Genomic DNA, 10,829 nt, shown 5'->3' on the forward strand with positions numbered 1-10,829 from the left:
TTGAAGTTGTTCCCAGGATGTGGAATCTTTTGCAATGAAAAAGATTTATCGTAGAGAATTACCATGGAGGTTGAGCTTTTTTTTACCTCCACTGTATTCGTGCCCTTTCACAACATGCAGACACCGTCCGTCCCTCCACCCACCGTAACCAACAAAACTGACTGTAACTCGACTGAACAAGCATCTATAGGTCCCACAGATGGTCTGGAGACAGAGTTCGCTCACGAAGATTTGACACAGTTCACTACTTCGTTGGACGACCGTGTTTCGTATTAGTTATGAGAAACTGTGTAATGTCTTTTGCTCGAAATACAAGAGAGACTCTGCAAAGTTGCGTTAGAGAGAAGTCAGCGCCTAGGTAGAATGTCGAAGCGCAGATTTTTTAAAATCAGATGTCCTGGTTCATGGACTCTACGGCGTTTGAACGCTGACCACGGAAGAGGCATTCGATCCCGTATGCATAAATATACGTTCCTGAATTTTATACGACAATAAAAATTCCAACGAACAACTTACCCCCGTATTCACATTGCTGGCCTGTAAACCTTGATAGCTTCGTCACATTACCAGGTACTCATCTTATATAGAAATATTTCGCTCATTTGCATACTATTTCAGACACTTGCATATGCAAATTTCTGCCCTATGATTGGTCACGTCTGCAAAATCACTGTCATAGGCGATTACAAGTTATCAACACATTATCGTCACCATAACCGTCAAAGAACCAAAACTTTGAAGTCATGATTATAATCAAAGTTTGAGTTTCATGCTCTAGTCGCTTTTTATTCTCAAACGATCATGTATACCCTCGCCCATAGACAGTAGAGGGGTTAGACCGTTTACTGTGTAAGCTTTGGTGTGAGACGTAACTAAGATGTCAGGCTAGACATATTTGAATATTTAATAAATGACATGCATCTGTGTACAATGTATTGTAGAGGTTGCAAGAGAATTTCCCGGCTTTCCAACCAATAAGAATGGATGTACGCTCCGGTATTTAACATACAGCGATAATGGTCACTGTGGAAAAAGAGTGGGACTCCGTGAGAATTTACCGATGGAAGAGACCGTGTTCTCCCTATAACTGACGTGGAAAAATCCTTCTTGCCTTCTGATAGTGAGAATGTAACCCTTGGTGAGAATTAAAATGTCCACCTGATTCTCACCGGTGAGGAAGAGAAATTCTCATTTTCATTGAGACTCCTCACCAGTCGTTGTTGAGTGTGAAGTTCTCACGGCCTGGAAGGGATAGGCAGTTCTCACCTGTCGTTGGTGTATTGTCAACATTCATTAAATAAAGCTTCTTGGAACAATACTAGACTTTGTCTGATCATCAATGGTGTTACGAACTTGGGAAGCAATTTGAACTTATTCGTCAAGAAATCCGTGGCAACCCTGCAAAAAGGGCTATACGATGCCAGATATGGCGGGAATTTGCCAGGAGTGACGGCAACTAAATATTCGTGATCTACGCATAATTAATTGGCTAACCTGCTACTACCAATATGGGCTGGTTGATATGTAGATAGACTCCTCTTGCTAGAATCATGGAGGTAGAATTGGTTCAAGTCGTTGAATTTCTAAAAAAAGAATCATTTTTACTTGTTTCTGTTGTGTCTCTCATATTTCATGCAAACCTATTTGGAATTTTTCAGCCCAGGCCAGGTTTTCGTAGCGATTGAACGCGTTACCTTTGAGTCTGCGCAGTAGTGAGTTAGTTTGATTCCGGGAGATATAGCATTTTTGCATAGCGTTTACTCCACTTATCGCGTGCACCCCAATCAGTGTTTCAAATGAAAACTTAGCACAAATCATCGCGTTCACCCCTCTCAAACATTCACAAATCGCAGACTTGAACCAAGTCCTGCCTGTCGCGCCACCTTTCCGTGGGAAAAATCGATATAACTGCAAAGTGAAAACTGTAGAATGTTACGTGAACAATAATTAAACTCATGCGCTTTCTTTTTACAAACCTCCAGTCACTGATTCGTAAAAGTTTCCTCAGATTCTTCTTCATCGCAAGAACGTAACTCTCATGCGTCCATATTTAGGGCGTGATCGTATCGGTGTCATTTACAGTAAACACAGCTATACAGGACACTGCTCTTTTTTTTCCTGACGTTTTCCGCAAAACTTAATACTCTCACCGTCGCTCCATGCACCGTCCCTCGGTGCTCCATGCAATGGACTGTTACAATACAGTCCCTGCTCACACTATGCGAAGCTGTTCTTCCTTAGGAACGATCTCTGACATGTTGAAATAGGACGTCCAACAAGTATAGTGAACTTATTTCGGGCTGGAAACCGAAAAAATACACAGTTCACCTCAATCCCTCGAGCAGGGGCCTAAAGCTTCAGATGTCAATCTGATTTTTATGTTTTCGATCTTAAAACATACATCGCTGCATGAGTTCATTCACTGATATCTTCTTATTTAATTTTCAATGACTAAAACAATAATAATTTCTGAAACACAACTGTTCAACAGTTTGTAGTTGGATAACATACGGAAGCCATTTTCAAACGCAAAGACTGTATACAGGACAGAGTTAATATGTTTTTCTACAGATATTTTATTTACGCGGGTAAAAACCCGCCGATGCCCCATGAAGGTGCGGAATTGTGTTTTCTCATAGTAAGTGTAGCAAGAGGTTGTGATTGAAATCGTATTGAAGTTAATAGCCAGTGTCGATCAGAAAATTGTATAAAATCTGAAATTTAAGAAGCCCTGAATGATATGACTGTCCCCCATGACGTAACTATAGACCCTCTGTAATGCTGTTATTATTTCGTTCTGCACGGAGACCTGTGAATACCCGGTCGCGTCGCGTCGAGGCATTTTCAACAGGGTAGCCAAGCCAGACTTCAGAACTTTCAAATCTAGGCTGCAGTGGGAGGGAAACTATCAACACGTTCAATCCATTTACGCTATCAACAAAAAGGAACAAATGGGTCCTTACAATACTGCTAACATCTACTTGAGCCCAAGCTCTCCCTCATCAAACTATGGGCGTTTTTTTATTGGCAAACAATAACCATGTGATAAAGCAGAAGGCCGGAACAATATAAATAGCACAATATCTAATCAATGTATGTTGCAGCAAAGGCGTAATTGTTATAGACGCAATTGTTGCTTTTCCCGCGCTACAGACTCCGCCCGTCATGGATTATATGTTTATACACGTTAATTTATAGAAAGTTAGGGAGGCTCTGAGATTTGATAGAATAAATCGTCGCACAACACGTTCATCCCGAATCGACACTATCATCATGGTAGAAATTATCAATCGCACTTGTGATTTCACAGCAAAATCTCGCCAAAACAAACGAATCATCCAATCTTCTATAAAGTCAATAATTAACATGGTGGATTTACCGACAGTACTAGGGTCACCTCAAATCTAGACTCACTTTTCGTTTCATGCGCGGAGGTGGAAGCGAACTCTTGCTTCTACACTATCTCCATGTTTCATACTACACTTGAAGCGGGGGTATAGACATGCGATTAAGTACAGGTTGAAGACAGGAATATATAGTGTACAAATCGCATATAAAATGGTATTGGCACATTTCCACAGTATAGTGATTGACAATTTCTAGACCTTACCGCCCAGCAGTCGGTCAATACATTTGTCTACATGAACGGTCCGAGGACCGGGCTGGCTACAGAGCACTATCTACAGACACAGTTATCTATGCTATGCGAAACTTCACGATACGATATTTTTCGCGGCTTTCATGTTTGTCGAACGTGCTCTCGCGGGTCATAATATTCTCCTTACAACATAAGCATAAAAGTCTCTCAATAAGTTATCCATGCACAAAAACAATAATGTCAGCAAAACTGTAATATTGTCACACCGTTGGTACCGGAACCACATATCGAATATCTAGGGTTCGAAAGGTCTCTCTGATAAAATCGTCTTTGTCGATGAATATTCGGTGTCAAATTTACTATTCATACCTCTTCTCACTCCCAGGAATAAATTAGACGGAATGAATGAGAGTTAATGCACTTCGCACCTCAAACTTGAAAAACTTTACTGTTGCACAAACTTTCCCCGGGAAACTTTAATCATTTTCCTAAACATCAGGGGTTATCGTCTCTCAAATTTTGCTACCAAAGATAGGACTACCCAACGTTTAACGACATTTTAAAATCAAAATGGCCGGTATCCTTGTGTTAACTATATTTGAAAAATAAAATCCTCGATTTCGACAAAAAGAACTGTCACAGCGAAAACTTCATTTACTCTGATGGCTTTAGAATGAAGTAACACAAGCATTAGACTTATTTGGCAGTCCGAATATCTGTCACCAGAGCGCATGCTACCGAAATATAGGAAGGGTACTAGACCTCGTTTATGTAAGTGATTGTGTAAAATAAAGTTATTTTAGCAACTTTTTACTCATTAATGTTACTTTTGAAATGAAATGTTTTGACTGAGACTGCGCAATACGATCCTTACTCGTCCACGCGTTTGTGCAACATACCAAGTCTCTGGGTTTTGATTAGCGCATGCATGGCGTGAACACTACCGATTGTCAGTATGTTTCTCCGGTCATGGGGTATCTAGCGATTTAACTCAAACACATCGCAGTCACAAAAAGAAAGAAAGAAAGAAAATAATATATATATATATATATATATATATATATATATATATATATATATATATATATATATATATTTTCGTCAGCATAAAAACTTTTTCAGTGAGTGCGATGGTAGTAGAGTTACAGCAAATATATATATATATATATATATATATATATATATATATAATATATATAAATATATATATATATATATGTTGTGACGATAACTCAAACACATCACAGTCACAAATATATATATATATATATATATATATATATATATATATATATATATATATATATATATATATATTTGCTGTAACTCTACTACATCGCACTCACTGAAAAAGTTTTTATGCTGACGAAAATGGCAATGTTCCGGTGTTTATGAACTTAGGCGCCTTAAATAAAGTTCTTTGTTTGTTGTCCTCGCATTGGTAGGTTTTCAGATAAAATTAAAAAAAAGCAAACACAATGTTAACACAATTTCAATACTATTATAATTAAAAATAGTATCTTTACAAAAGAAGCCACCTAGAAGGGACCTAATCTTAATACACTCGAGTTTTTGTCTATGCTTGCTTTTTTCCTGGCCGGCTGGTAGGTTTTCGAAAATCCAACGACGGCAAACAAAGAATTTTCTTTAAATGGCCTTATATGGACGACGCATGCGCAGAGAATACGACAGGAGTTCTTCACAATATGCTTATTTTCCATAAATATACTCACCACAGACGTTTTCTGTCTATCTGGTGATGTATGAATCAAGTCATTTAATTGGCATGAACAAAGTTCGAAAGTTCTGACTGTGGCTTATCAGATTGTACAGTTAACGACTTAAAAAATTAACTTAACTGATTAGTATGCGCCTCGAAAGAGAAAGACTAAAGTTGTGCGCACACTTTCCTCAAAACTTTCAACCATTCTCTTATCAAATCAAGAATAACAATCAGAGGTTATCGAGCAAAGTTTCGCATTAGAAAAGTCAAATAACCTAACAATTACCGATATCAAGTTGAAATTCAAAATGGCCGCCATGCCTGTTTAACTCTATTGAGAAAAGTAAAATTTTGATACAAAAAACAATTAAGATGGTGAAAATTTTTATACTCTAAGAGTTTTTAAACGAGCCTCGCCCCCTACAAGTGGTAGATCAGAAGAGTATTGAAAAAATTGAGTTTTATGCTAATTGACTTACACATGCTATTTTGTGCGAGGCTCGATCGTCGAGTCGATGTGTCAAACGGTTTACCATTATTAAGGATGAACCAGGTCCCATACATCTCCGCTTCGTTCATTTTAATTGTATTATCGTCACTGCATGCTTATTTTTTACAAAAAAGGTTAGAAGTTGTCTTTTGAAAGTCAATACAGTCGGATCCTGGTTATCATTAATATTGATGAGACCCGTCTGGAAACCTTCTCCGTCTTTTCAGAACTTTCAGTTTGGCGCCAAACCAATCAACATGCAACATTGGAGAAAACCAAGACTTTGAACGAACCAGGGTACAAACATAGACCCTCGAGAAAAACAAGCTAAACCACGTGCATAAAACGTGTATAAATCTTTTTGAATTTCTGCAGGCGCGTTTATCCACGTATGCCTGTGTAGCTATAACATGGCTCCATCGTCCGTTGTCCCACAGTTTTCTCCTTGTCTGTCATTGTCGATTGAACATTGTTGCATAGAGTGAAATCATGCATAGCGTGACATTATGTTTTCCAGGCTGGTCTGTTCCATGCATCTCGCCCCGGAATAATTTATGAACACTCATAAACAATTTTCAGAATTCTACGACTTTCATCTCTCCTTTACCACTTTGCTGTATTATTTATATTTATTTTTAATTTATTTGGTCCTTCCAACCACAAAAAGCTATTCCTGGACGGAGTTGTTTAAAGAGGCACTCCCACTTGGTAACATTTTAAAACACATTTTTTGCGCGGATCGTGAGATATTGATAAAAACATGTCATTTCCCGAGCGTATTTTTCACATCCCGAAATTTTAAGATCGTTTACGGTTATGACCCGAAATCCCCCGAAAGTGTGTTGTTGTGCTGATTGACGATATTCTAGGGAGTCCAAAAACGTTCGAATGACGCAATTAATTTACCTCCTACTGCGATATCATTATACACATCATTAGAGAGGTTCGGCTACACGTTTTACGTGAACGTGAACGCGTAGAATCCACGTTGGCGTTGGCGTACACGTTCGCGTGCAAAAGTTCGTTTGGCTACGCATTACGCCAACCGTTCTTGTGGCACGCGCAAGAAATGATTCGGCCCGGCTTGGGTCCGCGTAGTCTGTTTCCGCATCACAGGGATAGCTCAATGGTTTGCCCGTATGCCGCAAATCGACGAAGAAATTGCACATAAAAATAACGAAAATACATGAATATCTTTGAGGATGTCACTATCATATATCCAACTAACAACTGCATGAATGATTCACAGTTTTTACCATGTTTTGATACCTAAAGATGAGAATAAATTTACACGTTTACAAATTACGTGAAAACAGCTGTCTCCACGTAAATACGCGACGCCGGCTCCGTGTACGTGAAGAACGTACGCACAAGTCGATGACATCATCGCAGAAATTCGTGACGTTACGCGTTCACGTTTGCGTAAAACGTGTAGCCGAACCTCTCTATTATCAATGCCTTTACCTCTGGCAATTCTTTTTTAAAACTTCTCCTTAGTTTTTGTCGTTTTCATTATTCTCAATCAGTTGTATTAAATTTTTAAACAATACCACATAGATATCAGTTTTTACGTGTAAAATATTAGTTGCCTCTGATGACTACATTTTGTCGTCTGCCACACAGTTACGCGTGGTTCGATACATAGCGGCCGCCGCGTGTGGTATGCGCGCATACCACACGCGGCGGCCGCTATGCATGCTATGTATCAACCGCACCTATATGTGCTAGTCAGCTATGCGAATTCTGGTAGAATCAGCAAACACTGTTTTTCGTTTTTGTTTTTTTTGCCGAGTCAGTAGGACTCGGCTTTCTCCCACGGGACATGACCGATCACCGACGCGAGTGGTACTGCTGTGGCGTACAGCAGCGTCAGCGTAGACTCGTACTCCATAGCTTAGTTGACAATGGCCCCAGTGCCGAACGTTCTATGTTCGGAAGATGAATTCAGGTGGGCCACCGGAATTCAAACTTTAACTTTTTTGAGGACATGTTTTTATCGATATCTCGCGATCCGCGCGCAGTCGCCATGTCAAATATCGACCGTTGGCATTAAAAAAATGTGTTTTCAAAATGTTACCAAGTGGGAGTGCCTCTGTAATTGGGCATTTACGATGTCTGTTAGCGTGAAACACACAATTAAAAGAGTGTAGGGTTGGTAAAATTTAAAACGGTCTTCTTTCACCACAGTGTTTGTACAGAGAGCACGACTTTAACGAGACAAGGAGTACGCAAAAAATTTGATCGGGGGGGGGGGAGGTTGAGGGTCTTTAGCGTTCATGGTGACGGTTTGGCAGCTTTCTTATGTTATAAGTCACGGGTGCATGGCGGGTTAAAAGGCAATTTTCAACTTTTATCAACGGGCGTGGATTTGTTCTTATTCTATGGCTGAGTAGGCAGTTTTGGAAAAGGAAGGCTGGTTTGCAGGAAGTGAAATTACAGCCGATGGTTTGTCTGGTTTGTCGATTGGGAGGAAACTTGCGATGTGCACAAAGCAATTGCGTATCTTGTGACGAGTAGAGTACCGTGCGGGGGCTTGTGTGAGACGAAGAAGGCGAGCGAGATCTGATGGGGAGTCAGAAGAGGGGAAGACTGGTTGGCACGGAGGAATCAGTTTTATAAAGTTTAATTCTGTAGAAATGAACTTGTAATAGTAGATGTGCATTTAAAACACCTCTTATAAATCTCCCGAATTGACTGCATGGCATTCTCTGACATAGAGGGCGTCGGCCAGAGTAATTCAAGTAAATAGGTATATAGACGCAGGACCCAGAGGCAAACTGGTGAGTATCATGGGAGTGACTCGAATACGTTGTGTCGAGTTTTTTTAAATCAGAATATTTCATTTAAACTTTATGTATTATTTTACATATTTCAATCATTGCACCATAATCAATTTCAATTCTTCGAGCATTTTTTTTAAAAAATCATCTCAAATGTAAGACAAGTGCTTATTAATCGTATTGTTGGATAGCGTAAGCAAAGATTTTCCTGAAATTACTACGTATTTATTAACTTTTGTTCATACAAGGTACGTTAAGGATTGAAATCTAAAAATTTAAAGAGAAGACAATGATATGAAATAAACAATCCTGAAAGCATTGTTACTTACAAATACAGCTGAGACAAAAATGATGGCAAGACTTTAGTTGGTAGTGATAGGAAGCACATTGAAGCACAAGGGATGAAGCTGTTCTTAAACCTTTGTATGCGGCATCTTCTTAGGGCTAGTAGCCATAACCTTTGTAAGTTTTTTCACTATTTTTGTTTAAAATGCCGACTTACATTTTTTTGTTGTACTCCGAAAGGTTGCAGAGATACACAGTATTCAGCTTGTCGACTAAGCCTGTAGATGTGTAGACTGCATTGTTATTGTTGACCGGGACAGTAAAGTGAATTCCGGTCCAGACTATAATTCAACTTTAAACAATAACAGTGCATTTTACATATACACACTCTGTGTTGACAAGCTAATTAGTCGGTTTTTAAGCACGTATTTTCGAGAAGAACAAGAACTTGCCGTTGTGATGCAAAACAGACAAGGTGATAAAACCATCGAAAGTTACGCTTACTGACCCTTTAGAGTAACCAGTGCTAGTTGCAAGTCTTCCTGGTAGAAATTGGGATGATTCAACTAAAATAGCTTATCGGTATTGTGTACATATTCTGAACTTGAACGTGACTGAAGCAAACAGTCTTTCCTCCACAGGAGTGTATTTATATCCCGGAAAATTAATTTCTATTTCCTTCGCTACCGGAGATTTCTCGCCAGATATGAGAGACAGACCGCCCTGGCATAAGAATTTCATCTGACGAACTGTACATTTATTTACTTTAGATGACAAAAGCGTTGTTATGCCATCATAAATATTGTATTAATGACGTCACTCATTTTTTGTCGACGACACGATCCTCGTCATCAGCTATTAAGGATGTCGAATTTTGCGGACTTAGGGGCAAAATATTAAATGTTACTTTTCTGAGCCAGCCCTACTTAAAATATAGTGGTGCTAAAGTAACACTTATGCACTGGCGTTGATCATAGACAGTTGAGAGGGAGACCTCATCGATATCTATTCATGGACGACCCCGCTCATCATGCCGCGAATGCGACCCCAGCCAACTTATCGTGTACATACTGTATGATGTCGCCACCGACAGTGATTAGGAACTCTGGAAATTGAGAGTTCTTTCCAATCGCTTGATTAGGTAAATACACCTGTCAATGTTACAATTTTCAACGCTTTCTGTTACCTGAATGGCCGATCAGCCGATTTTAAACTGAGAAAAAATGAAAAGTTAAGTTTTAAATCATGACTACTCATGAGCGGTTGAAAGCAGTCTTCCTACTACGATTTAATTTTTGAAAAACCAAAAAATCATTTCTGTCAAATTTTCCCTCGTTCTACTCCTCCGTAAAAAACCTTCTTGCATCACACATCAAAATCTCCCCATTGCCGTAGGATCGTTTATCGAAGGATGTGTTGTCCTCAAGTCGGCAATCACGTGATCGCACACAAAACGAATCATACTCTCCACCTGCACATCGATTTTTAAAGCTGTACTCTGAACAGAAGAATGGCATTCTTCCGTTTGGAAATGAGACAAACATTGCCCATATGATATGTGTGATGGCGTGGCTGTAACTTTTGACGATGTTTTCACAAAGTTGGTTTTACAAGTCAACCGTAAGGGCTTGTTTCATCTCGCGCAGCATGCTGAAATACAAACTATTTAGCTTGCAAACACAAACTGTATAGACATTTGAATTCTAGTCCTGATCAACATTCACTTTTCAACAATAACAATGCAGTCTACACATGTACAGGCTGAGTTGACAAGCTGAATGCCGTGTGTCATGACACGCTTTGTGAAGTAGAACAAGAACTACAGTGGACATACAAAACAAAACATCAAAAATTACAGCTACTGGTCCTTGTTTACATTGAAACTTTGACTCAAGACCTGCCTTCCTCAGTGTTATTATATCTGACTCATGGTCGTTGAAACTGACCATGGTG

This window comes from Ptychodera flava, chromosome 2, assembly GCF_041260155.1.
Source record: "Ptychodera flava strain L36383 chromosome 2, AS_Pfla_20210202, whole genome shotgun sequence".
NCBI classification, from domain to species: Eukaryota; Metazoa; Hemichordata; class Enteropneusta; family Ptychoderidae; genus Ptychodera; species Ptychodera flava.